At 49.6% G+C, this 18,639-nt stretch overlaps 48 non-coding genes and 3 pseudogenes across 48 annotated transcripts; all 51 read right to left on the bottom strand.

The window, feature by feature from the left end:
• Window positions 1–91: 91 nt before the first annotated feature.
• Window positions 92–210, bottom strand: LOC149755668 (5S ribosomal RNA). Its single transcript, XR_016402449.1, has one exon. It is a non-coding gene; the product is annotated as a 5S ribosomal RNA (ribosomal RNA).
• Window positions 211–457: 247 nt separating this feature from the next.
• LOC149755669 (5S ribosomal RNA) lies at window positions 458–576 on the bottom strand. Its single transcript, XR_016408018.1, has one exon. It is a non-coding gene; the product is annotated as a 5S ribosomal RNA (ribosomal RNA).
• Window positions 577–823: 247 nt separating this feature from the next.
• Window positions 824–942, bottom strand: LOC149755670 (5S ribosomal RNA). The gene has a single exon (XR_016406453.1). It is a non-coding gene; the product is annotated as a 5S ribosomal RNA (ribosomal RNA).
• A 247-nt stretch (window positions 943–1,189) lies between these two features.
• On the bottom strand, window positions 1,190–1,308 carry LOC149755671 (5S ribosomal RNA). Its single transcript, XR_016403861.1, has one exon. It is a non-coding gene; the product is annotated as a 5S ribosomal RNA (ribosomal RNA).
• A 247-nt stretch (window positions 1,309–1,555) lies between these two features.
• On the bottom strand, window positions 1,556–1,674 carry LOC149755672 (5S ribosomal RNA). Its single transcript, XR_016404395.1, has one exon. It is a non-coding gene; the product is annotated as a 5S ribosomal RNA (ribosomal RNA).
• Window positions 1,675–1,920: 246 nt separating this feature from the next.
• LOC149755673 (5S ribosomal RNA) lies at window positions 1,921–2,039 on the bottom strand. Its single transcript, XR_016400637.1, has one exon. It is a non-coding gene; the product is annotated as a 5S ribosomal RNA (ribosomal RNA).
• A 246-nt stretch (window positions 2,040–2,285) lies between these two features.
• Window positions 2,286–2,404, bottom strand: LOC149755674 (5S ribosomal RNA). Its single transcript, XR_016406175.1, has one exon. It is a non-coding gene; the product is annotated as a 5S ribosomal RNA (ribosomal RNA).
• Window positions 2,405–2,650: 246 nt separating this feature from the next.
• LOC149755675 (5S ribosomal RNA) lies at window positions 2,651–2,769 on the bottom strand. The gene has a single exon (XR_016406801.1). It is a non-coding gene; the product is annotated as a 5S ribosomal RNA (ribosomal RNA).
• A 247-nt stretch (window positions 2,770–3,016) lies between these two features.
• LOC149755676 (5S ribosomal RNA) lies at window positions 3,017–3,135 on the bottom strand. Its single transcript, XR_016408905.1, has one exon. It is a non-coding gene; the product is annotated as a 5S ribosomal RNA (ribosomal RNA).
• A 247-nt stretch (window positions 3,136–3,382) lies between these two features.
• Window positions 3,383–3,501, bottom strand: LOC149755677 (5S ribosomal RNA). Its single transcript, XR_016402450.1, has one exon. It is a non-coding gene; the product is annotated as a 5S ribosomal RNA (ribosomal RNA).
• A 247-nt stretch (window positions 3,502–3,748) lies between these two features.
• Window positions 3,749–3,867, bottom strand: LOC149755678 (5S ribosomal RNA). The gene has a single exon (XR_016408019.1). It is a non-coding gene; the product is annotated as a 5S ribosomal RNA (ribosomal RNA).
• Window positions 3,868–4,114: 247 nt separating this feature from the next.
• Window positions 4,115–4,233, bottom strand: LOC149755679 (5S ribosomal RNA). The gene has a single exon (XR_016406454.1). It is a non-coding gene; the product is annotated as a 5S ribosomal RNA (ribosomal RNA).
• A 246-nt stretch (window positions 4,234–4,479) lies between these two features.
• Window positions 4,480–4,598, bottom strand: LOC149755680 (5S ribosomal RNA). The gene has a single exon (XR_016407544.1). It is a non-coding gene; the product is annotated as a 5S ribosomal RNA (ribosomal RNA).
• A 247-nt stretch (window positions 4,599–4,845) lies between these two features.
• Window positions 4,846–4,964, bottom strand: LOC149755681 (5S ribosomal RNA). Its single transcript, XR_016400638.1, has one exon. It is a non-coding gene; the product is annotated as a 5S ribosomal RNA (ribosomal RNA).
• Window positions 4,965–5,211: 247 nt separating this feature from the next.
• Window positions 5,212–5,330, bottom strand: LOC149755682 (5S ribosomal RNA). The gene has a single exon (XR_016408089.1). It is a non-coding gene; the product is annotated as a 5S ribosomal RNA (ribosomal RNA).
• Window positions 5,331–5,576: 246 nt separating this feature from the next.
• On the bottom strand, window positions 5,577–5,695 carry LOC149755683 (5S ribosomal RNA). Its single transcript, XR_016406802.1, has one exon. It is a non-coding gene; the product is annotated as a 5S ribosomal RNA (ribosomal RNA).
• Window positions 5,696–5,942: 247 nt separating this feature from the next.
• On the bottom strand, window positions 5,943–6,061 carry LOC149755684 (5S ribosomal RNA; annotated as a pseudogene).
• Window positions 6,062–6,308: 247 nt separating this feature from the next.
• On the bottom strand, window positions 6,309–6,427 carry LOC149755685 (5S ribosomal RNA). Its single transcript, XR_016402451.1, has one exon. It is a non-coding gene; the product is annotated as a 5S ribosomal RNA (ribosomal RNA).
• A 247-nt stretch (window positions 6,428–6,674) lies between these two features.
• On the bottom strand, window positions 6,675–6,793 carry LOC149755686 (5S ribosomal RNA). The gene has a single exon (XR_016409751.1). It is a non-coding gene; the product is annotated as a 5S ribosomal RNA (ribosomal RNA).
• A 247-nt stretch (window positions 6,794–7,040) lies between these two features.
• Window positions 7,041–7,159, bottom strand: LOC149755687 (5S ribosomal RNA). The gene has a single exon (XR_016400639.1). It is a non-coding gene; the product is annotated as a 5S ribosomal RNA (ribosomal RNA).
• A 247-nt stretch (window positions 7,160–7,406) lies between these two features.
• Window positions 7,407–7,525, bottom strand: LOC149755688 (5S ribosomal RNA). The gene has a single exon (XR_016408090.1). It is a non-coding gene; the product is annotated as a 5S ribosomal RNA (ribosomal RNA).
• A 246-nt stretch (window positions 7,526–7,771) lies between these two features.
• LOC149755689 (5S ribosomal RNA) lies at window positions 7,772–7,890 on the bottom strand. The gene has a single exon (XR_016406803.1). It is a non-coding gene; the product is annotated as a 5S ribosomal RNA (ribosomal RNA).
• A 247-nt stretch (window positions 7,891–8,137) lies between these two features.
• On the bottom strand, window positions 8,138–8,256 carry LOC149755690 (5S ribosomal RNA; annotated as a pseudogene).
• Window positions 8,257–8,503: 247 nt separating this feature from the next.
• Window positions 8,504–8,622, bottom strand: LOC149755691 (5S ribosomal RNA). The gene has a single exon (XR_016402452.1). It is a non-coding gene; the product is annotated as a 5S ribosomal RNA (ribosomal RNA).
• A 247-nt stretch (window positions 8,623–8,869) lies between these two features.
• On the bottom strand, window positions 8,870–8,988 carry LOC149755692 (5S ribosomal RNA). Its single transcript, XR_016409762.1, has one exon. It is a non-coding gene; the product is annotated as a 5S ribosomal RNA (ribosomal RNA).
• Window positions 8,989–9,235: 247 nt separating this feature from the next.
• LOC149755693 (5S ribosomal RNA) lies at window positions 9,236–9,354 on the bottom strand. Its single transcript, XR_016408112.1, has one exon. It is a non-coding gene; the product is annotated as a 5S ribosomal RNA (ribosomal RNA).
• Window positions 9,355–9,601: 247 nt separating this feature from the next.
• Window positions 9,602–9,720, bottom strand: LOC149755694 (5S ribosomal RNA). The gene has a single exon (XR_016402626.1). It is a non-coding gene; the product is annotated as a 5S ribosomal RNA (ribosomal RNA).
• Window positions 9,721–9,967: 247 nt separating this feature from the next.
• Window positions 9,968–10,086, bottom strand: LOC149755695 (5S ribosomal RNA). Its single transcript, XR_016404012.1, has one exon. It is a non-coding gene; the product is annotated as a 5S ribosomal RNA (ribosomal RNA).
• A 247-nt stretch (window positions 10,087–10,333) lies between these two features.
• LOC149755696 (5S ribosomal RNA) lies at window positions 10,334–10,452 on the bottom strand (annotated as a pseudogene).
• A 246-nt stretch (window positions 10,453–10,698) lies between these two features.
• Window positions 10,699–10,817, bottom strand: LOC149755697 (5S ribosomal RNA). The gene has a single exon (XR_016401992.1). It is a non-coding gene; the product is annotated as a 5S ribosomal RNA (ribosomal RNA).
• Window positions 10,818–11,062: 245 nt separating this feature from the next.
• On the bottom strand, window positions 11,063–11,181 carry LOC149755698 (5S ribosomal RNA). The gene has a single exon (XR_016404117.1). It is a non-coding gene; the product is annotated as a 5S ribosomal RNA (ribosomal RNA).
• A 246-nt stretch (window positions 11,182–11,427) lies between these two features.
• On the bottom strand, window positions 11,428–11,546 carry LOC149755699 (5S ribosomal RNA). Its single transcript, XR_016404595.1, has one exon. It is a non-coding gene; the product is annotated as a 5S ribosomal RNA (ribosomal RNA).
• Window positions 11,547–11,793: 247 nt separating this feature from the next.
• Window positions 11,794–11,912, bottom strand: LOC149755700 (5S ribosomal RNA). Its single transcript, XR_016406955.1, has one exon. It is a non-coding gene; the product is annotated as a 5S ribosomal RNA (ribosomal RNA).
• Window positions 11,913–12,159: 247 nt separating this feature from the next.
• On the bottom strand, window positions 12,160–12,278 carry LOC149755701 (5S ribosomal RNA). Its single transcript, XR_016404831.1, has one exon. It is a non-coding gene; the product is annotated as a 5S ribosomal RNA (ribosomal RNA).
• A 246-nt stretch (window positions 12,279–12,524) lies between these two features.
• On the bottom strand, window positions 12,525–12,643 carry LOC149755702 (5S ribosomal RNA). The gene has a single exon (XR_016411328.1). It is a non-coding gene; the product is annotated as a 5S ribosomal RNA (ribosomal RNA).
• Window positions 12,644–12,889: 246 nt separating this feature from the next.
• LOC149755703 (5S ribosomal RNA) lies at window positions 12,890–13,008 on the bottom strand. The gene has a single exon (XR_016408087.1). It is a non-coding gene; the product is annotated as a 5S ribosomal RNA (ribosomal RNA).
• A 246-nt stretch (window positions 13,009–13,254) lies between these two features.
• Window positions 13,255–13,373, bottom strand: LOC149755704 (5S ribosomal RNA). The gene has a single exon (XR_016411707.1). It is a non-coding gene; the product is annotated as a 5S ribosomal RNA (ribosomal RNA).
• Window positions 13,374–13,620: 247 nt separating this feature from the next.
• Window positions 13,621–13,739, bottom strand: LOC149755705 (5S ribosomal RNA). The gene has a single exon (XR_016400661.1). It is a non-coding gene; the product is annotated as a 5S ribosomal RNA (ribosomal RNA).
• Window positions 13,740–13,985: 246 nt separating this feature from the next.
• On the bottom strand, window positions 13,986–14,104 carry LOC149755706 (5S ribosomal RNA). Its single transcript, XR_016403430.1, has one exon. It is a non-coding gene; the product is annotated as a 5S ribosomal RNA (ribosomal RNA).
• A 246-nt stretch (window positions 14,105–14,350) lies between these two features.
• LOC149755707 (5S ribosomal RNA) lies at window positions 14,351–14,468 on the bottom strand. The gene has a single exon (XR_016406956.1). It is a non-coding gene; the product is annotated as a 5S ribosomal RNA (ribosomal RNA).
• A 245-nt stretch (window positions 14,469–14,713) lies between these two features.
• LOC149755708 (5S ribosomal RNA) lies at window positions 14,714–14,832 on the bottom strand. Its single transcript, XR_016406207.1, has one exon. It is a non-coding gene; the product is annotated as a 5S ribosomal RNA (ribosomal RNA).
• A 247-nt stretch (window positions 14,833–15,079) lies between these two features.
• On the bottom strand, window positions 15,080–15,198 carry LOC149755709 (5S ribosomal RNA). Its single transcript, XR_016403527.1, has one exon. It is a non-coding gene; the product is annotated as a 5S ribosomal RNA (ribosomal RNA).
• A 246-nt stretch (window positions 15,199–15,444) lies between these two features.
• Window positions 15,445–15,563, bottom strand: LOC149755710 (5S ribosomal RNA). Its single transcript, XR_016401362.1, has one exon. It is a non-coding gene; the product is annotated as a 5S ribosomal RNA (ribosomal RNA).
• Window positions 15,564–15,809: 246 nt separating this feature from the next.
• On the bottom strand, window positions 15,810–15,928 carry LOC149755711 (5S ribosomal RNA). The gene has a single exon (XR_016406856.1). It is a non-coding gene; the product is annotated as a 5S ribosomal RNA (ribosomal RNA).
• A 247-nt stretch (window positions 15,929–16,175) lies between these two features.
• LOC149755712 (5S ribosomal RNA) lies at window positions 16,176–16,294 on the bottom strand. Its single transcript, XR_016404596.1, has one exon. It is a non-coding gene; the product is annotated as a 5S ribosomal RNA (ribosomal RNA).
• A 247-nt stretch (window positions 16,295–16,541) lies between these two features.
• Window positions 16,542–16,660, bottom strand: LOC149755713 (5S ribosomal RNA). The gene has a single exon (XR_016402779.1). It is a non-coding gene; the product is annotated as a 5S ribosomal RNA (ribosomal RNA).
• Window positions 16,661–16,906: 246 nt separating this feature from the next.
• Window positions 16,907–17,025, bottom strand: LOC149755714 (5S ribosomal RNA). The gene has a single exon (XR_016401363.1). It is a non-coding gene; the product is annotated as a 5S ribosomal RNA (ribosomal RNA).
• Window positions 17,026–17,271: 246 nt separating this feature from the next.
• On the bottom strand, window positions 17,272–17,390 carry LOC149755715 (5S ribosomal RNA). Its single transcript, XR_016404087.1, has one exon. It is a non-coding gene; the product is annotated as a 5S ribosomal RNA (ribosomal RNA).
• Window positions 17,391–17,637: 247 nt separating this feature from the next.
• Window positions 17,638–17,756, bottom strand: LOC149755716 (5S ribosomal RNA). The gene has a single exon (XR_016404597.1). It is a non-coding gene; the product is annotated as a 5S ribosomal RNA (ribosomal RNA).
• A 247-nt stretch (window positions 17,757–18,003) lies between these two features.
• LOC149755717 (5S ribosomal RNA) lies at window positions 18,004–18,122 on the bottom strand. The gene has a single exon (XR_016402178.1). It is a non-coding gene; the product is annotated as a 5S ribosomal RNA (ribosomal RNA).
• A 246-nt stretch (window positions 18,123–18,368) lies between these two features.
• LOC149755718 (5S ribosomal RNA) lies at window positions 18,369–18,487 on the bottom strand. The gene has a single exon (XR_016411340.1). It is a non-coding gene; the product is annotated as a 5S ribosomal RNA (ribosomal RNA).
• Window positions 18,488–18,639: the final 152 nt, after the last annotated feature.

Genomic DNA, 18,639 nt, shown 5'->3' on the forward strand with positions numbered 1-18,639 from the left:
GAAAAAAAAATTATCCGAAGAGGAAAAGCCAAAGGCCGAAAAATTAAAAATAAATATTATCAAAAAATAAAAAAGCGGGCAAAAAATAAAAGGGGTGCAACACGAGGACTTTCCATAGGGTCACCCATCCTAGTACTACCCTCGCCCAAGCACGCTTAACTGCGGAGTTCTGATGGGATCCGGTGCATTAGTGCTGGTATGATCGCACCCATGACATGCCCTTCGAAACTCCCTTTTATGACAAAGCAGCCGACCTCGACGGCCCGAGACATTCGCGCCGCCGGGGCCGTTCTGGCGTAGGATTCAACGCGCTGGTCCCACTATGCTGCATGGCGCCGCCAGTCTCCGGACTCAGTTTATTTTCGGAGGAAAAAAATTATCCGAAGCGGAAAAGCCAAAAGCCGAAAAATTAAAAATAAATATTATCAAAAAATAAAAAAAGGGGCAAAAAATAAAAGGGGTGCAACACGAGGACTTCCCAGGTGGTCACCCATCCTAGTGCTACTCTCGCCCAAGCACGCTTAACTGCGGAGTTTTGATGGGATCCGGTGCATTAGTGCCGGTATGATCGCACCCATGACATGCCCTTCGAAACTCCCTTTCATGACAAAGCAGCCGACCTCGACGGCCCGAGACATTCGCGCCGCCGGGGCCGTTCTGGCGTAGGATTCAACGCGCTGGTCCCGCTATGCTGCATGGCACCGCCAGTCTCCGGACTCAGTTTATTTTCGGAGGAAAAAAATTATCCGAAGAGGAAAAGCCAAAAGCCGAAAAATTAAAAATAAATATTATCAAAAAATAAAAAAGCGGGCAAAAAATAAAAGGGGTGCAACACGAGGACTTCCCAGGGGGTCACCCATCCTAGTACTACTCTCGCCCAAGCACGCTTAACTGCGGAGTTCAGATGGGATCCGGTGCATTAGTGGTGGTATGATCGCAGCCATGACAAGCCCTTCGAAACTCCCTTTTATGGCAAAGCAGCAGGTCTCGACGGCCCGAGACATTCGCACCGCCGGGGCCGTTCTGGCGTAGGATTCAACGCGCTGGTCCCGCTATGCTGCATGGCACCGCCAGTCTCCGGACTCAGTTTATTTTCGGGGGAAAAAAATTATCCGAAGAGGAAAAGCCAAAAGCCGAAAAATTAAAAATAAATATTATCAAAAAATAAAAAAGCGGGCAAAAAATAAAAGGGGTGCAACACGAGGACTTCCCAGGGGGTCACCCATCCTTGTACTACTCTCGCCCAAGCACGCTTAACTGCGGAGTTCTGATGGGATCCGGTGCATTAGTGCTGGTATGATCACACCCATGACAAGCCCTTCGAAACTCCCTTTTATGACAAAGCAGCAGACCTCGACGGCCCGAGACATTCGCGCCGCCGGGGCCGTTCTGGCGTAGAATTCAACGCGCTGGTCCCGCTATGCTGCATGGCACCGCCAGTCTCCGAACTCAGTTTATTTTGGGAGGAAAAAAATTATCCGGAGTGGAAAAGCCAAAAGCCGAAAAATTAGAAATAAATATTATCAAAAAATAAAAAAGCGGGCAAAAAATAAAAGGGGTGCAACACGAGGACTTCCCAGGGGGGCACCCATCCTAGTACTACTCCCGCCCAAGCACGCTTAACTACGGAGTTCTGATGGAATCCGGTGCATTAGTGCTGGTATGATCGCACCCATGACATTCCCTTCGAAACTCTCTTATATGACAAAGCAGCAGACCTCGACGGCCCGAGACATTCGCGCCGCCGGGGCCGTTCTGGCGTAGGATTCAACGCGCTGGTCCCGCTATGCTGCATGGCACCGCCAGTCTCCGGACTCAGTTTATTTTCGGGGGAAAAAAATTATCCGATGTGGAAAAGCCAAAAGCCGAAAAATTAAAAATAAATATTATCAAAAAATAAAAAAAGGGCAAAAAATAAATGGGGTGCAACACGAGGACTTCCCGGGGGGTCACCCATCCTAGTACTACTCTCGCCCAAGCACGCTTAACTGCGGAGTTCTGATGGGATCCGGTGCATTAGTGCTGGTATGATCGCACCCATGACAAGCCCTTCGAAACTCCGTTTTATGACAAAGCAGCCGGTCTCGACGGCCCGAGACATTCGCGCCGCCAGGGCCGTTCTGGCGTAGGATTCAACGCGCTGGTCCCGCTATGCTGCATGGCACCGCCAGTCTCCGGACTCAGTTTATTTTCGGGGGAAAAAATTATCCGAAGAGGAAAAGCCAAAGACCGAAAAATTAAAAATAAATATTACCAAAAAATAAAAAAGCGGGCAAAAAATAAAAGGGGTGCAACACGAGGACTTTCCATAGGGTCACCCATCCTAGTACTACCCTCGCCTAAGCACGCTTAACTGCGGAGTTCTGATGGGATCCGGTGCATTAGTGCTGGTATGATCGCACCCATGACATGCCCTTCGAAACTCCCTTTTATGACAAAGCAGCCGACCTCGACGGCCCGAGACATTCGCGCCGCCGGGGCCGTTCTGGCGTAGGATTCAACGCGCTGGTCCCGCTATGCTGCATGGCACCGCCAGTCTCCGGACTCAGTTTATTTTCGGGGGAAAAAATTATCCGAAGAGGAAAAGCCAAAAGCCGAAAAATTAAAAATAAATATTATCAAAAAATAAAAAAGCGGGCAAAAAATAAAAGGGGGGCAACACGAGGACTTCCCAGGGGGTCACCCATCCTTGTACTACTCTCGCCCAAGCACGCTTAACTGCGGAGTTCTGATGGGATCCGGTGCATTAGTGCTGGTATGATCACACCCATGACAAGCCCTTCGAAACTCCCTTTTATGACAAAGCAGCAGATCTCGACGGCCCGAGACATTCGCGCCGCCGGGGCCGTTCTGGCGTAGAATTCAACGCGCTGGTCCCGCTATGCTGCATGGCACCGCCTGTCTACGAACTCAGTTTATTTTGGGAGGAAAAGAATTATCCGGAGTGGAAAAGCCAAAAGCCGAAAAATTAAAAATAAATATTATCAAAAAATAAAAAAGCGGGCAAAAAATTAAAGGGGTGCAACACGAGGACTTCCCAGAGGGTCACCCATCCTAGTACTACTCTCGCCCAAGCATGCTTAACTGCGGAGTTCTGATGGAATCCGGTGCATTAGTGCTGGTATGATCGTACCCATGACATGCCCTTCGAAACTCCCTTTTATGACAAAGCAGCAGACTTCGACGGCCCGAGACATTCGCGCCGGCGGGGCCGTTCTGGCGTAGGATTCAACGCGCTGGTCCCGCTATGCTGCATGGCACCGCCAGTCTCCGGACTCAGTTTATTTTCGGGAAAAAAAAATTATCCGAAGAGGAAAAGCCAAAGGCCGAAAAATTAAAAATAAATATTATCAAAAAATAAAAAAGCGGGCAAAAAATAAAAGGGGTGCAACACGAGGACTTTCCATAGGGTCACCCATCCTAGTACTACCCTCGCCCAAGCACGCTTAACTGCGGAGTTCTGATGGGATCCGGTGCATTAGTGCTGGTATGATCGCACCCATGACATGCCCTTCGAAACTCCCTTTTATGACAAAGCAGCCGACCTCGACGGCCCGAGACATTCGCGCCGCCGAGGCCGTTCTGGCGTAGGATTCAACGCGCTGGTCCCACTATGCTGCATGGCGCCGCCAGTCTCCGGACTCAGTTTATTTTCGGAGGAAAAAAATTATCCGAAGCGGAAAAGCCAAAAGCCGAAAAATTAAAAATAAATATTATCAAAAAATAAAAAAAGGGGCAAAAAATAAAAGGGGTGCAACACGAGGACTTCCCAGGTGGTCACCCATCCTAGTGCTACTCTCGCCCAAGCACGCTTAACTGCGGAGTTTTGATGGGATCCGGTGCATTAGTGCCGGTATGATCGCACCCATGACATGCCCTTCGAAACTCCCTTTCATGACAAAGCAGCCGACCTCGACGGCCCGAGACATTCGCGCCGCCGGGGCCGTTCTGGCGTAGGATTCAACGCGCTGGTCCCGCTATGCTGCATGGCACCGCCAGTCTCCGGACTCAGTTTATTTTCGGAGGAAAAAAATTATCCGAAGAGGAAAAGCCAAAAGCCGAAAAATTAAAAATAAATATTATCAAAAAATAAAAAAGCGGGCAAAAAATAAAAGGGGTGCAACACGAGGACTTCCCAGGGGGTCACCCATCCTAGTACTACTCTCGCCCAAGCACGCTTAACTGCGGAGTTCAGATGGGATCCGGTGCATTAGTGGTGGTATGATCGCAGCCATGACAAGCCCTTCGAAACTCCCTTTTATGGCAAAGCAGCAGGTCTCGACGGCCCGAGACATTCGCACCGCCGGGGCCGTTCTGGCGTAGGATTCAACGCGCTGGTCCCGCTATGCTGCATGGCACCGCCAGTCTCCCGACTCAGTTTATTTTCGGGGGAAAAAATTATCCGAAGAGGAAAAGCCAAAAGCCGAAAAATTAAAAATAAATATTATCAAAAAATAAAAAAGCGGGCAAAAAATAAAAGGGGTGCAACACGAGGACTTCCCGGGGGGGCACCCATCCTAGTACAACTCCCGCCCAAGCACGCTTAACTGCGGAGTTCTGATGGAATCCGGTGCATTAGTGCTGGTATGATCGCACCCATGACATTCCCTTCGAAACTCTCTTATATGACAAAGCAGCAGACCTCGACGGCCCGAGACATTCGCGCCGCCGGGGCCGTTCTGGCGTAGGATTCAACGCGCTGGTCCCGCTATGCTGCATGGCACCGCCAGTCTCCGGACTCAGTTTATTTTCGGGGGAAAAAAATTATCCGAAGTGGAAAAGCCAAAAGCCGAAAAATTAAAAATAAATATTATCAAAAAATAAAAAAACGGGCAAAAAATAAATGGGGTGCAACACGAGGACTTCCCGGGGGGTCACCCATCCTAGTACTACTCTCGCCCAAGCACGCTTAACTGCGGAGTTCTGATGGGATCCGGTGCATTAGTGCTGGTATGATCGCACCCATGACAAGCCCTTCGAAACTCCGTTTTATGACAAAGCAGCCGGTCTCGACGGCCCGAGACATTCGCGCCGCCAGGGCCGTTCTGGCGTAGGATTCAACGCGCTGGTCCCGCTATGCTGCATGGCACCGCCAGTCTCCGGACTTAGTTTATTTTCGGGGAAAAAAAATTATCCGAAGAGGAAAAGCCAAAGGCCGAAAAATTAAAAATAAATATTACCAAAAAATAAAAAAGCGGGCAAAAAATAAAAGGGGCGCAACACGAGGACTTTCCATAGGGTTACCCATCCTAGTACTACCCTCGCCTAAGCACGCTTAACTGCGGAGTTCTGATGGGATCCGGTGCATTAGTGCTGGTATGATCGCACCCATGACATGCCCTTCGAAACTCCCTTTTATGACAAACCAGCCGACCTCGACGGCCCGAGACATTCGCGCCGCCGGGGCCGTTCTGGCGTAGGATTCAACGCGCTGGTCCCGCTATGCTGCATGGCACCGCCAGTCTCCGGACTCAGTTTATTTTCGGGGGAAAAAATTATCCGAAGAGGAAAAGCCAAAAGCCGAAAAATTAAAAATAAATATTATCAAAAAATAAAAAAGCGGGCAAAAAATAAAAGGGGGGCAACACGAGGACTTCCCAGGGGGTCACCCATCCTTGTACTACTCTCGCCCAAGCACGCTTAACTGCGGAGTTCTGATGGGATCCGGTGCATTAGTGCTGGTATGATCACACCCATGACAAGCCCTTCGAAACTCCCTTTTATGACAAAGCAGCAGATCTCGACGGCCCGAGACATTCGCGCCGCCGGGGCCGTTCTGGCGTAGAATTCAACGCGCTGGTCCCGCTATGCTGCATGGCACCGCCTGTCTCAGAACTCAGTTTATTTTAGGAGGAAAAGAATTATCCGGAGTGGAAAAGCCAAAAGCCGAAAAATTAAAAATAAATATTATCAAAAAATAAAAAAGCGGGCAAAAAATTAAAGGGGTGCAACACGAGGACTTCCCAGAGGGTCACCCATCTTAGGACTACTCTCGCCCAAGCATGCTTAACTGCGGAGTTCTGATGGAATCCGGTGCATTAGTGCTGGTATGATCGTACCCATGACATGCCCTTCGAAACTCCCTTTTATGACAAAGCAGCAGACTTCGACGGCCCGAGACATTCGCGCCGGCGGGGCCGTTCTGGCGTAGGATTCAACGCGCTGGTCCCGCTATGCTGCATGGCACCGCCAGTCTCCGGACTCAGTTTATTTTCGGGGAAAAAAAATTATCCGAAGAGGAAAAGCCAAAGGCCGAAAAATTAAAAATAAATATTATCAAAAAATAAAAAAGCGGGCAAAAAATAAAAGGGGTGCAACACGAGGACTTTCCATAGGGTCACCCATCCTAGTACTACCCTCGCCCAAGCACGCTTAACTGCGGAGTTCTGATGGGATCCGGTGCATTAGTGCTGGTATGATCGCACCCATGACATGCCCTTCGAAACTCCCTTTTATGACAAAGCAGCCGACCTCGACGGCCCGAGACATTCGCGCCGCCGGGGCCGTTCTAGCGTAGGATTCAACGCGCTGGTCCCGCTATGCTGCATGGCACCGCCAGTCTCCGGACTCAGTTTATTTTCGGGGAAAAAAAATTATCCGAAGAGGAAAAGCCAAAAGCCGAAAAATTAAAAATAAATATTAACAAAAAATAAAAACGCGGGCAAAAAATAAAAGGGGTGCAACACGAGGACTTCCCAGGGGGTCACCCATCCTAGTACTACTCTCGCCCAAGCACGCTTAACTGCGGAGTTCAGATGGGATCCGGTGCATTAGTGCTGGTATGATCGCACCCATGACAAGCCCTTCGAAACTCCCTGTTATGACAAAGCAGCAGGTCTCGACGGCCCGAGACATTCGCACCGCCGGGGCCGTTCTGGCGTAGGATTCAACGCGCTGGTCCCGCTATGCTGCATGGCACCGCCAGTCTCCGGACTCAGTTTATTTTCGGGGGAAAAAAATTATCCGAAGTGGAAAAGCCAAAAGCCGAAAAATTAAAAATAAATATTATCAAAAAATAAAAAAACGGGCAAAAAATAAATGGGGTGCAACACGAGGACTTCCCGGGGGGTCACCCATCCTAGTACTACTCTCGCCCAAGCACGCTTAACTGCGGAGTTCTGATGGGATCCGGTGCATTAGTGCTGGTATGATCGCACCCATGACAAGCCCTTCGAAACTCCGTTTTATGACAAAGCAGCCGGTCTCGACGGCCCGAGACATTCGCGTCGCCAGGGCCGTTCTGGCGTAGGATTCAACGCGCTGGTCCCGCTATGCTGCATGGCACCGCCAGTCTCCGGACTTAGTTTATTTTCGGGGAAAAAAAATTATCCGAAGAGGAAAAGCCAAAGGCCGAAAAATTAAAAATAAATATTACCAAAAAATAAAAAAGCGGGCAAAAAATAAAAGGGGCGCAACACGAGGACTTTCCATAGGGTTACCCATCCTAGTACTACCCTCGCCTAAGCACGCTTAACTGCGGAGTTCTGATGGGATCCGGTGCATTAGTGCTGGTATGATCGCACCCATGACATGCCCTTCGAAACTCCCTTTTATGACAAACCAGCCGACCTCGACGGCCCGAGACATTCGCGCCGCCGGGGCCGTTCTGGCGTAGGATTCAACGCGCTGGTCCCGCTATGCTGCATGGCACCGCCAGTCTCCGGACTCAGTTTATTTTCGGGGGAAAAAATTATCCGAAGAGGAAAAGCCAAAAGCCGAAAAATTAAAAATAAATATTATCAAAAAATAAAAAAGCGGGCAAAAAATAAAAGGGGGGCAACACGAGGACTTCCCAGGGGGTCACCCATCCTTGTACTACTCTCGCCCAAGCACGCTTAACTGCGGAGTTCTGATGGGATCCGGTGCATTAGTGCTGGTATGATCACACCCATGACAAGCCCTTCGAAACTCCCTTTTATGACAAAGCAGCAGATCTCGACGGCCCGAGACATTCGCGCCGCCGGGGCCGTTCTGGCGTAGAATTCAACGCGCTGGTCCCGCTATGCTGCATGGCACCGCCTGTCTCAGAACTCAGTTTATTTTGGGAGGAAAAGAATTATCCGGAGTGGAAAAGCCAAAAGCCGAAAAATTAAAAATAAATATTATCAAAAAATAAAAAAGCGGGCAAAAAATTAAAGGGGTGCAACACGAGGACTTCCCAGAGGGTCACCCATCTTAGTACTACTCTCGCCCAACCATGCTTAACTGCGGAGTTCTGATGGAATCCGGTGCATTAGTGCTGGTATGATCGTACCCATGACATGCCCTTCGAAACTCCCTTTTATGACAAAGCAGCAGACTTCGACGGCCCGAGACATTCGCGCCGGCGGGGCCGTTCTGGCGTAGGATTCAACGCGCTGGTCCCGCTATGCTGCATGGCACCGCCAGTCTCCGGACTCAGTTTATTTTCGGGGAAAAAAAATTATCCGAAGAGGAAAAGCCAAAGGCCGAAAAATTAAAAATAAATATTATCAAAAAATAAAAAAGCGGGCAAAAAATAAAAGGGGTGCAACACGAGGACTTTCCATAGGGTCACCCATCCTAGTACTACCCTCGCCCAAGCACGCTTAACTGCGGAGTTCTGATGGGATCCGGTGCATTAGTGCTGGTATGATCGCACCCATGACATGCCCTTCGAAACTCCCTTTTATGACAAAGCAGCCGACCTCGACGGCCCGAGACATTCGCGCCGCCGGGGCCGTTCTAGCGTAGGATTCAACGCGCTGGTCCCGCTATGCTGCATGGCACCGCCAGTCTCCGGACTCAGTTTATTTTCGGGGAAAAAAAATTATCCGAAGAGGAAAAGCCAAAAGCCGAAAAATTAAAAATAAATATTAACAAAAAATAAAAACGCGGGCAAAAAATAAAAGGGGTGCAACACGAGGACTTCCCAGGGGGTCACCCATCCTAGTACTACTCTCGCCCAAGCACGCTTAACTGCGGAGTTCAGATGGGATCCGGTGCATTAGTGCTGGTATGATCGCACCCATGACAAGCCCTTCGAAACTCCCTGTTATGACAAAGCAGCAGGTCTCGACGGCCCGAGACATTCGCACCGCCGGGGCCGTTCTGGCGTAGGATTCAACGCGCTGGTCCCGCTATGCTGCATGGCACCGCCAGTCTCCGGACTCAGTTTATTTTCGGAGGAAAAAAATTATCCGAAGCGGAAATGCCAAAAGCCGAAAAATTAAAAATAAATATTATCAAAAAATAAAAAAAGGGGCAAAAAATAAAAGGGGTGCAACACGAGGACTTCCCAGGTGGTCACCCATCCTAGTGCTACTCTCGCCCAAGCACGCTTAACTGCGGAGTTTTGATGGGATCCGGTGCGTTAGTGCCGGTATGATCGCACCCATGACATGCCCTTCGAAACTCCCTTTCATGACAAAGCAGCCGACCTCGACGGCCCGAGACATTCGCGCCGCCGGGGCCGTTCTGGCGTAGGATTCAACGCGCTGGTCCCGCTATGCTGCATGGCACCGCCAGTCTCCGGACTCAGTTTATTTTCGGAGGAAAAAAATTATCCGAAGAGGAAAAGCCAAAAGCCGAAAAATTAAAAATAAATATTATCAAAAAATAAAAAAGCGGGCAAAAAATAAAAGGGGTGCAACACGAGGACTTCCCAGGGGGTCACCCATCCTAGTACTACTCTCGCCCAAGCACGCTTAACTGCGGAGTTCAGATGGGATCCGGTGCATTAGTGCTGGTATGATCGCAGCCATGACAAGCCCTTCGAAACTCCCTTTTATGGCAAAGCAGCAGGTCTCGACGGCCCGAGACATTCGCACCGCCGGGGCCATTCTGGCGTAGGATTCAACGCGCTGGTCCCGCTATGCTGCATGGCACCGCCAGTCTCCGGACTCAGTTTATTTTCGGGGGAAAAAAATTATCCGAAGACGAAAAGCCAAAAGCCGAAAAATTAAAAATAAATATTATCAAAAAATAAAAAAGCGGGCAAAAAATAAAAGGGGTGCAACACGAGGACTTCCCAGGGGGTCACCCATCCATGTACTACTCTCGCCCAAGCACGCTTAACTGCGGAGTTCTGATGGGATCCGGTGCATTAGTGCTGGTATGATCACACCCATGACAAGCCCTTCGAAACTCCCTTTTATGACAAAGCAGCAGACCTCGACGGCCCGAGACATTCGCGCCGCCGGGGCCGTTCTGGCGTAGAATTCAACGCGCTGGTCCCGCTATGCTGCATGGCACCGCCAGTCTCCGAACTCAGTTTATTTTGGGAGGAAAAAAATTATCCGGAGTGGAAAAGCCAAAAGCCGAAAAATTAGAAATAAATATTATCAAAAAATAAAAAAGCGGGCAAAAAATTAAAGGGGTGCAACACGAGGACTTCCCAGAGGGTCACCCATCCTAGTACTACTCTCGCCCAATCATGCTTAACTGCGGAGTTCTGATGGAATCCGGTGCATTAGTGCTGGTATGATCGTACCCATGACATGCCCTTCGAAACTCCCTTTTATGACAAAGCAGCAGACCTCGACGGCCCGAGACATTCGCGTCGGCGGGGCCGTTCTGGCGTAGGATTCAACGCGCTGGTCCCGCTATGCTGCATGGCACCGCCAGTCTCCGGACTCAGTTTATTTTCGGAAAAAAAAATTATCCGAAGAGGAAAAGCCAAAGGCCGAAAAATTAAAAATAAATAATATCAAAAAATGAAAAAGCGGGCAAAAAATAAATGGGGTGCAACACGAGGACTTTCCATAGGGTCACCCATCCTAGTACTACCCTCGCCCAAGCACGCTTAACTGCGGAGTTCAGATGGGATCCGGTGCATTAGTGCTGGTATGATCGCACCCATGACATGCCCTTCGAAACTCCCTTTTATGACAAAGCAGCCGACCTCGACGGCCCGAGACATTCGCGCCGCCGGGGCCGTTCTGGCGTGGATTCAACGCGCTGGTCCCGCTATGCTGCATGGCACCGCCAGTCTCCGGACTCAGTTTATTTTCGGGGAAAAAAATTATCCGAAGAGGAAAAGCCAAAAGCCGAAAAATTAAAAATAAATATTATCAAAAAATAAAAAAGCGGGCAAAAAATAAAAGGGGTGCAACACGAGGACTTCCCAGGGGGTCACCCATCCTAGTAGTACTCTCGCCCAAGCACGCTTAACTGCGGAGTTCTGATGGGATCCGGTGCATTAGTGCTGGTATGATCGCACCCATGACAAGCCCTTCGAAACTCCCTTTTATGACAACGCAGCAGGTCTCGACGGCCCGAGACATTCGCACCGCCGGGGCCGTTCTGGCGTAGATTCAACGCGCTGGTCCCGCTATGCTGCATGGCACCGCCAGTCTCCGGACTCAGTTTATTTTCGGAGGAAAAAAATTATCCGAAGCGGAAAAGCCAAAAGCCGAAAAATTAAAAATAAATATTATCAAAAAATAAAAAAACGGGCAAAAAATAAAAGGGGTGCAACACGAGGACTTCCCAGGGGGTCACCCATCCTAGTGCTACTCTCGCCCAAGCACGCTTAACTACGGAGTTCTGATGGGATCCGGTGCATTAGTGCTGGTATGATCGCACCCATGACAAGCCCTTCGAAACTCCCTTTTATGACAAAGCAGCCGGTCTCGATGGCCCGAGACATTTGCGCCGCCGGGGCCGTTCTGGCGTAGGATTCAACGCGCTGGTCCCGCTATGCTGCATGGCACCGCCAGTCTCCGAACTCAGTTTATTTTCGGAAAAAAAAAATTATCCGAAGAGGAAAAGCCAAAAGCCAAAAAATTAAAAATAAATATTATCAAAAAATAAAAAAGCGGGCAAAAAATAAAAGGGGTGCAACACGAGGACTTCCCAGGGGGTCACCCATCCTAGTGCTACTCTCGCCCAAGCACGCTTAACAACGGAGTTCTGATGGGATCCGGTGCATTAGTGCTGGTATGATCGCACCCATGACAAGCCCTTCGAAACTCCCTTTTATGACAAAGCAGCCGGTCTCGATGGCCCGAGACATTTGCGCCGCCGGGGCCGTTCTGGCGTAGGATTCAACGCGCTGGTCCCGCTATGCTGCATGGCACCGCCAGTCTCCGGACTCAGTTTATTTTCGTTGGAAAAAAATTATCCGAAGTGGAAAAGCCAAAAGCTTAAAAATTAAAAATAAATATTATCAAAAAATAAAAAAGCGGGCAAAAAATAAAAAGGGTGCAACACGAGGACTTCCCAGGGGGTCACCCATCCTAGTACTACTCTCGCCCAAGCACGCTTAACTGCGGAGTTTTGATGGGATCCGGTGCATTAGTGCTGGTATGATCGCACCCAAGACATGCCCTTCGAAACTCCCTTTTATGACAAAGCAGCAGACCTCGACGGCCCGAGACATTCGCGCTGCCGGGGCCGTTCTGGCGTAGGATTCAACACGCTGTTCCGCTATGCGGCATGGCACCGCCAGTCTCCGGACTTAGTTTTTTTTCGGGGGAAAAAATTTATCCGAAGAGGAAAAGCCAAAAGCCAAAAAATAAAAAATAAATGTTATCAAAAAATAAAAAAGCGGGCAAAAAACAAAAGGGGTGCAACACGAGGACTTCCCAGGGGGTCACCCATCCTAGTACTACTCTCGCCCAAGCACGCTTAACTGCGGAGTTCTGATGGGATCCGGTGCATTAGTGCTGGTATGATCGCACCCATGACATGCCCTTCGAAACTTCCTTTTATGACAAAGCAGCAGACCTCGACGGCCCGAGACATTCGCGCTGCCGGGGCCGTTCTGGCGTAGGATTCAACGCGCTGTTCCGCTATGCGGCATGGCACCGCCAGTCTCCGGACTCAGTTTATTTTCGGGGGAAAAAAATTATCCGAAGAGGAAAAGCCAAAAGCCAAAAAATTAAAAATAAATATTTTCAAAAAATAAAAAAGCGGGCAAAAAATAAAAAGGGTGCAACACGAGGACTTCCCAGGGGGTCAACCATCCTAGTACTTCTCTCGCCCAAGCACGCTTAACTGCGGAGTTATGATGGGATCCGGTGCATTAGTGCTGGTATGATCGCACCCATGACATGCCCTTCGAAACTCCCTTTTATGACAAAGCCGCAGACCGCGACGGCCCGAGACATTCGCGCTGCCGGGGCCGCTCTGGCGTAGGATTCAACGCGCTGTTCCGCTATGCGGCATGGCACCCCCAGTCTCCGGACTCAGTTTATTTTCGGGGGGAAAAAATTATCCGAAGAGGAAAAGCCAAAAGCCGAAAAATTAAAAATAAATATTATCAAAAAATAAAAAAGCGGGCAAAAAATAAAAAGGGTGCAACACGAGGACTTCCCAGGGGGTCACCCATCCTAGTACTACTCTCGCCCAAGCACGCTTAACTGCGGAGTTCTGATGGGATCCGGTGCATTAGTGCTGGTATGATCGCACCCGTAACATGCCCTTCGAAACTCCCTTTTATGACAAAGCAGCAGACCTCGACGGCCCGAGACATTCACGCTGCCGGGGCCGTTCTGGCGTAGGATTCAACGCGCTGGTCCCGCTATGCTGCATGGCACCGCCAGTCTCCGGACTCAGTTTATTTTCGGGGGAAAAAAATTATCCAAAGAGGAAAAGCCAAAAGCCGAAAAATTAAAAATAAATATTATCAAAAAATAAAAAAGCGGGCAAAAAATAAAAAGGGTGCAACACGAGGACTTCCCAGGGGGTCACCCATTCTAGTACTACTCTCGCCCAAGCACGCTTAACTGCGGAGTTCTGATGGGATCCGGTGCATTAGTGCTGGTATGATCGCACCCATGACAAGCCCTTCGAAACTCCCTTTTATGACAAAGCAGCAGACCTCGACGGCCCGAGACATTCGCGCTGCCGGGGCCGTTCTGGCGTAGGATTCAACGCGCTGTTCCGCTATGCGGCATGGCACCGCGAGTCTCCGGACTCAGTTTATTTTCGGGGGAAAAAAATTATCCGAAGAGGAAAAGCCAAAAGCCGAAAAATTAAAAATAAATATTATCAAAAAATAAAAAAGCGGGCAAAAAATAAAAAGGGTGCAACACGAGGACTTCCCAGGGGGTCACCCATTCTAGTACTACTCTCGCCCAAGCACGCTTAACTGCGGAGTTCTGATGGGATCCGGTGCATTAGTGCTGGTATGATCGCACCAATGACATGCCCTTCGAAACTCCCTTTTATGACAAAGCAGCAGACCTCGACGGCCCGAGACATTCGCGCTGCCGGGGCCGTTCTGGCGTAGGATTCAACGCGCTGTTCCGCTATGCGGCATGGCACCGCGAGTCTCCGGACTCAGTTTATTTTCGGGGGAAAAAAATTATCCGAAGAGGAAAAGCCAAAAGCCGAAAAATTAAAAATAAATATTATCAAAAAATAAAAAAGCGGGCAAAAAATAAAAGGGGTGCAACACGAGGACTTCCCAGGGGGTCACCCATCCTAGACTACTCTCGCCCAAGCACGCTTAACTGCGGAGTTCTGATGGGATCCGGTGCATTAGTGCTGGTATGATCGCACCCATGACATGCCCATCGAAACTCCCTTTTATGACAAAGCAGCAGACCTCGACGGACCGAGACATTCGCGCCGCCGGGGCCGTTCTGGCGTAGGATTCAACGCGCTGGTCCCGCTATGCGGCATGGCACCGCCAGTCTCCGGACTCAGTTTATTTTCGGAGGAAAAAAATTATCCGAAGAGAAAATGCCAAAAGCCGAAAAATTAAAAATAAATATTATCAAAAAAAAAAAGCGGGCAAAAAATAAAAGGGGTGCAATACGAGGACTTCCCAGGGGGTCACCCATCCTAGCACTACTCTCGCCCAAGCACGCTTAACTGCGGAGTTCTGATGGGATCCGGTGCATTAGTGCTGGTATGAACGCACCCATAACATGCCCTTCGAAACTCCCTTTTATGACAAAGCAGCAGACCTCGACGGCCCGAGACATTCGCGCTGCCGGGGCCGTTCTGGCGTAGGATTCAACGCGCAGGTCCCGCTATGCTGCATGGCACCGCCAGTCTCCGGACTCAGTTTATTGTCGGGGGAAAAAAATTATCCGAAGAGGAAAAGCCAAAAGCCAAAAAATTAAAAATAAATATTATCAAAAAATAAAAAAGCGGGCAAAAAATAAAAAGGGTGCAACACGAGGACTTCCCAGGGGGTCACCCATCCTAGTACTACTTTCGCCCAAGCACGCTTAACTGCGGAGTTCTGATGGGATCCGGTGCATTAGTGCTGGTATGATCGCACCCAAGACATGCCCTTCGAAACTCCCTTTTATGACAAAACAGCAGACCTCGACGGCCCGAGACATTCGCGCTGCCGGGGCCGTTCTGGCGTAGGATTCAACACGCTGTTCCGCTATGCGGCATGGCACCGCCAGTCTCCGGACTCAGTTTATTTTCGGGGGAAAAAAATTATCCGAAGAGGAAAAGCCAAAAGCCGAAAAATAAAAAATAAATGTTATCAAAAAATAAAAAAGCGGGCAAAAAATAAAAGGGGTGCAACACGAGGACTTCCCAGGGGGTCACCCATGCTAGTACTACTCTCGCCCAAGCACGCTTAACTGCGGAGTTCTGATGGGATCCGGTGCATTAGTGCTGGTATGATCGCACCCATGACAAGCCCTTCGAAACTCCTTTTTATGACAACGCAGCAGGTCTCGACGGCCCGAGACATTCGCACCGCCGGGGCCGTTCTGGCGTAGATTCAACGCGCTGGTCCCGCTATGCTGCATGGCACCGCCAGTCTCCGGACTCAGTTTATTTTCGGAGGAAAAAAATTATCGGAAGCGGAAAAGCCAAAAGCCGAAAAATTAAAAATAAATATTATCAAAAAATAAAAAAACGGGCAAAAAATAAAAGGGGTGCAACACGAGGACTTCCAAGGTGGTCACCCATCCTAGTGCTACTCTCGCCCAAGCACGCTTAACTGCGGAGTTCTGATGGGATCCGGTGCATTAGTGCTGGTATGATCGCACCCATGACAAGCCCTTCGAAACTCTCTTTTATGACAAAGCAACAGACCTCGACGGCCCGAGACATTCGCGCCGCTGGGGCCGTTCTGGCGTAGAATTCAACGCGCTGGTCCCGCTATGCTGCATGGCACCGCCAGTCTCCGAACTCAGTTTATTTTCGGAAAAAAAAAATTATCCGAAGAAGAAAAGCCAAAAGCCAAAAAATTAAAAATAAATATTATCAAAAAATAAAAAAGCGGGCAAAAAATAAAAGGGGTGCAACACGAGGACTTCCCAGGGGGTCACCCATCCTAGTGCTACTCTCGCCCAAGCACGCTTAACTACGGAGTTCTGATGGGATCCGGTGCATTAGTGCTGGTATGATCGCACCCATGACATGCCCTTCGAAACTCCCTTTTATGACAAAGCAGCAGACCTCGACGGCCCGAGACATTCGCGCTGCCGGGGCCGTTCTGGCGTAGGATTCAACGCGCTGGTCCCGCTATGCGGCATGGCACCGCCAGTCTCCGGACTCAGTTTATTGTCGGGGGAAAAAAATTATCCGAAGAGGAAAAGCCAAAAGCCAAAAAATTAAAAATAAATATTATCAAAAAATAAAAAAGCGGGCAAAAAATAAAAAGGGTGCAACACGTGGACTTCCCAGGGGGTCACCCATCCTAGTACTACTTTCGCCCAAGCACGCTTAACTGCGGAGTTCTGATGGGATCCGGTGCATTAGTGCTGGTATGATCGCACCCAAGACATGCCCTTCGAAACTCCCTTTTATGACAAAGCAGCAGACCTCGACGGCCCGAGACATTCGCGCTGCCGGGGCCGTTCTGGCGTAGGATTCAACACGCTGTTCCGCTATGCGGCATGGCACCGCCAGTCTCCGGACTCAGTTTATTTTCGGGGGAAAAAAATTATCCGAAGAGGAAAAGCCAAAAGCCGAAAAATAAAAAATAAATGTTATCAAAAAATAAAAAAGCGGGCAAAAAATAAAAGGGGTGCAACACGAGGACTTCCCAGGGGGTCACCCATGCTAGTACTACTCTCGCCCAAGCACGCTTAACTGCGGAGTTCTGATGGGATCCGGTGCATTAGTGCTGGTATGATCGCACCCATGACAAGCCCTTCGAAACTCCCTTTTATGACAACGCAGCAGGTCTCGACGGCCCGAGACATTCGCACCGCCGGGGCCGTTCTGGCGTAGATTCAACGCGCTGGTCCCGCTATGCTGCATGGCACCGCCAGTCTCCGGACTCAGTTTATTTTCGGAGGAAAAAAATTATCGGAAGCAGAAAAGCCAAAAGCCGAAAAATTAAAAATAAATATTATCAAAAAATAAAAAAAGGGGCAAAAAATAAAAGGGGTGCAACACGAGGACTTCCCAGGTGGTCACCCATCCTAGTGCTACTCTCGCCCAAGCACGCTTAACTGCGGAGTTCTGATGGGATCCGGTGCATTAGTGCTGGTATGATCGCACCCATGACAAGCCCTTCGAAACTCTCTTTTATGACAAAGCAGCAGACCTCGACGGCCCGAGACATTCGCGCCGCTGGGGCCGTTCTGGTGTAGAATTCAACGCGCTGGTCCCGCTATGCAGCATGGCACCGCCAGTCTCCGAACTCAGTTTATTTTCGGGAAAAAAAAATTATCCGAAGAGGAAAAGCCAAAAGCCAAAAAATTAAAAATAAATATTATCAAAAAATAAAAAAGCGGGCAAAAAATAAAAGGGGTGCAACACGAGGACTTCCCAGGGGGTCACCCATCCTAGTGCTACTCTCGCCCAAGCACGCTTAACTACGGAGTTCTGATGGGATCCGGTGCATTAGTGCTGGTATGATCGCACCCATGACAAGCCCTTCGAAACTCCCTTTTATGACAAAGCAGCCGGTCTCGACGGCCCGAGACATTCGCGCCGCCGGGGCCGTTCTGGCGTAGGATTCAACGCGCTGGTCCCGCTATGCTGCATGGCACCGCCAGTCTCCGGACTCAGTTTATTTTCGGAGGAAAAAAATTATCCGAAGTGGAAAAGCCAAAAGCTTAAAAATTAAAAATAAATATTATCAAAAAATAAAAAAGCGGGCAAAAAATAAAAAGGGTGCAACACGAGGACTTCCCATGGGGTCACCCATCCTAGTACTACTCTCGCCCAAGCACGCTTAACTGCGGAGTTCTGATGGGATCCAGTGCATTAGTGCTGGTATGATCGCACCCAAGACATGCCCTTCGATACTCCCTTTTATGACAAAGCAGCAGACCTCGACGGCCCGAGACATTCGCGCTGCCGGGGCCGTTCTGGCGTAGGATTCAACACGCTGTTCCGCTATGCGGCATGGCACCGCCAGTCTCCGGACTTAGTTTTTTTTTGGGGGAAAAAAATTATCCGAAGATGAAAAGCCAAAAGCCGAAAAATAAAAAATAAATGTTATCAAAAAATAAAAAAGCGGGCAAAAAATAAAAGGGGTGCAACACGAGGACTTCCCAGGGGGTCACCCATCCTAGTACTACTCTCGCCCAAGCACGCTTAACTGCGGAGTTCTGATGGGATCCGGTGCATTAGTGCTGGTATGATCGCACCCATGACATGCCCTTCGAAACTTCCTTTTATGACAAAGCAGCAGACCTCGACGGCCCGAGACATTCGCGCTGCCGGGGCCGTTCTGGCGTAGGATTCAACGCGCTGTTCCGCTATGCGGCATGGCACCGCCAGTCTCCGGACTCAGTTTATTTT

Source organism: Phoenix dactylifera, chromosome 4, assembly GCF_051530095.1.
Source record: "Phoenix dactylifera cultivar Ajwa chromosome 4, Ajwa_hap1_PhDact_Kaust_v1.1, whole genome shotgun sequence".
Taxonomy (NCBI): domain Eukaryota; kingdom Viridiplantae; phylum Streptophyta; class Magnoliopsida; order Arecales; family Arecaceae; genus Phoenix; species Phoenix dactylifera.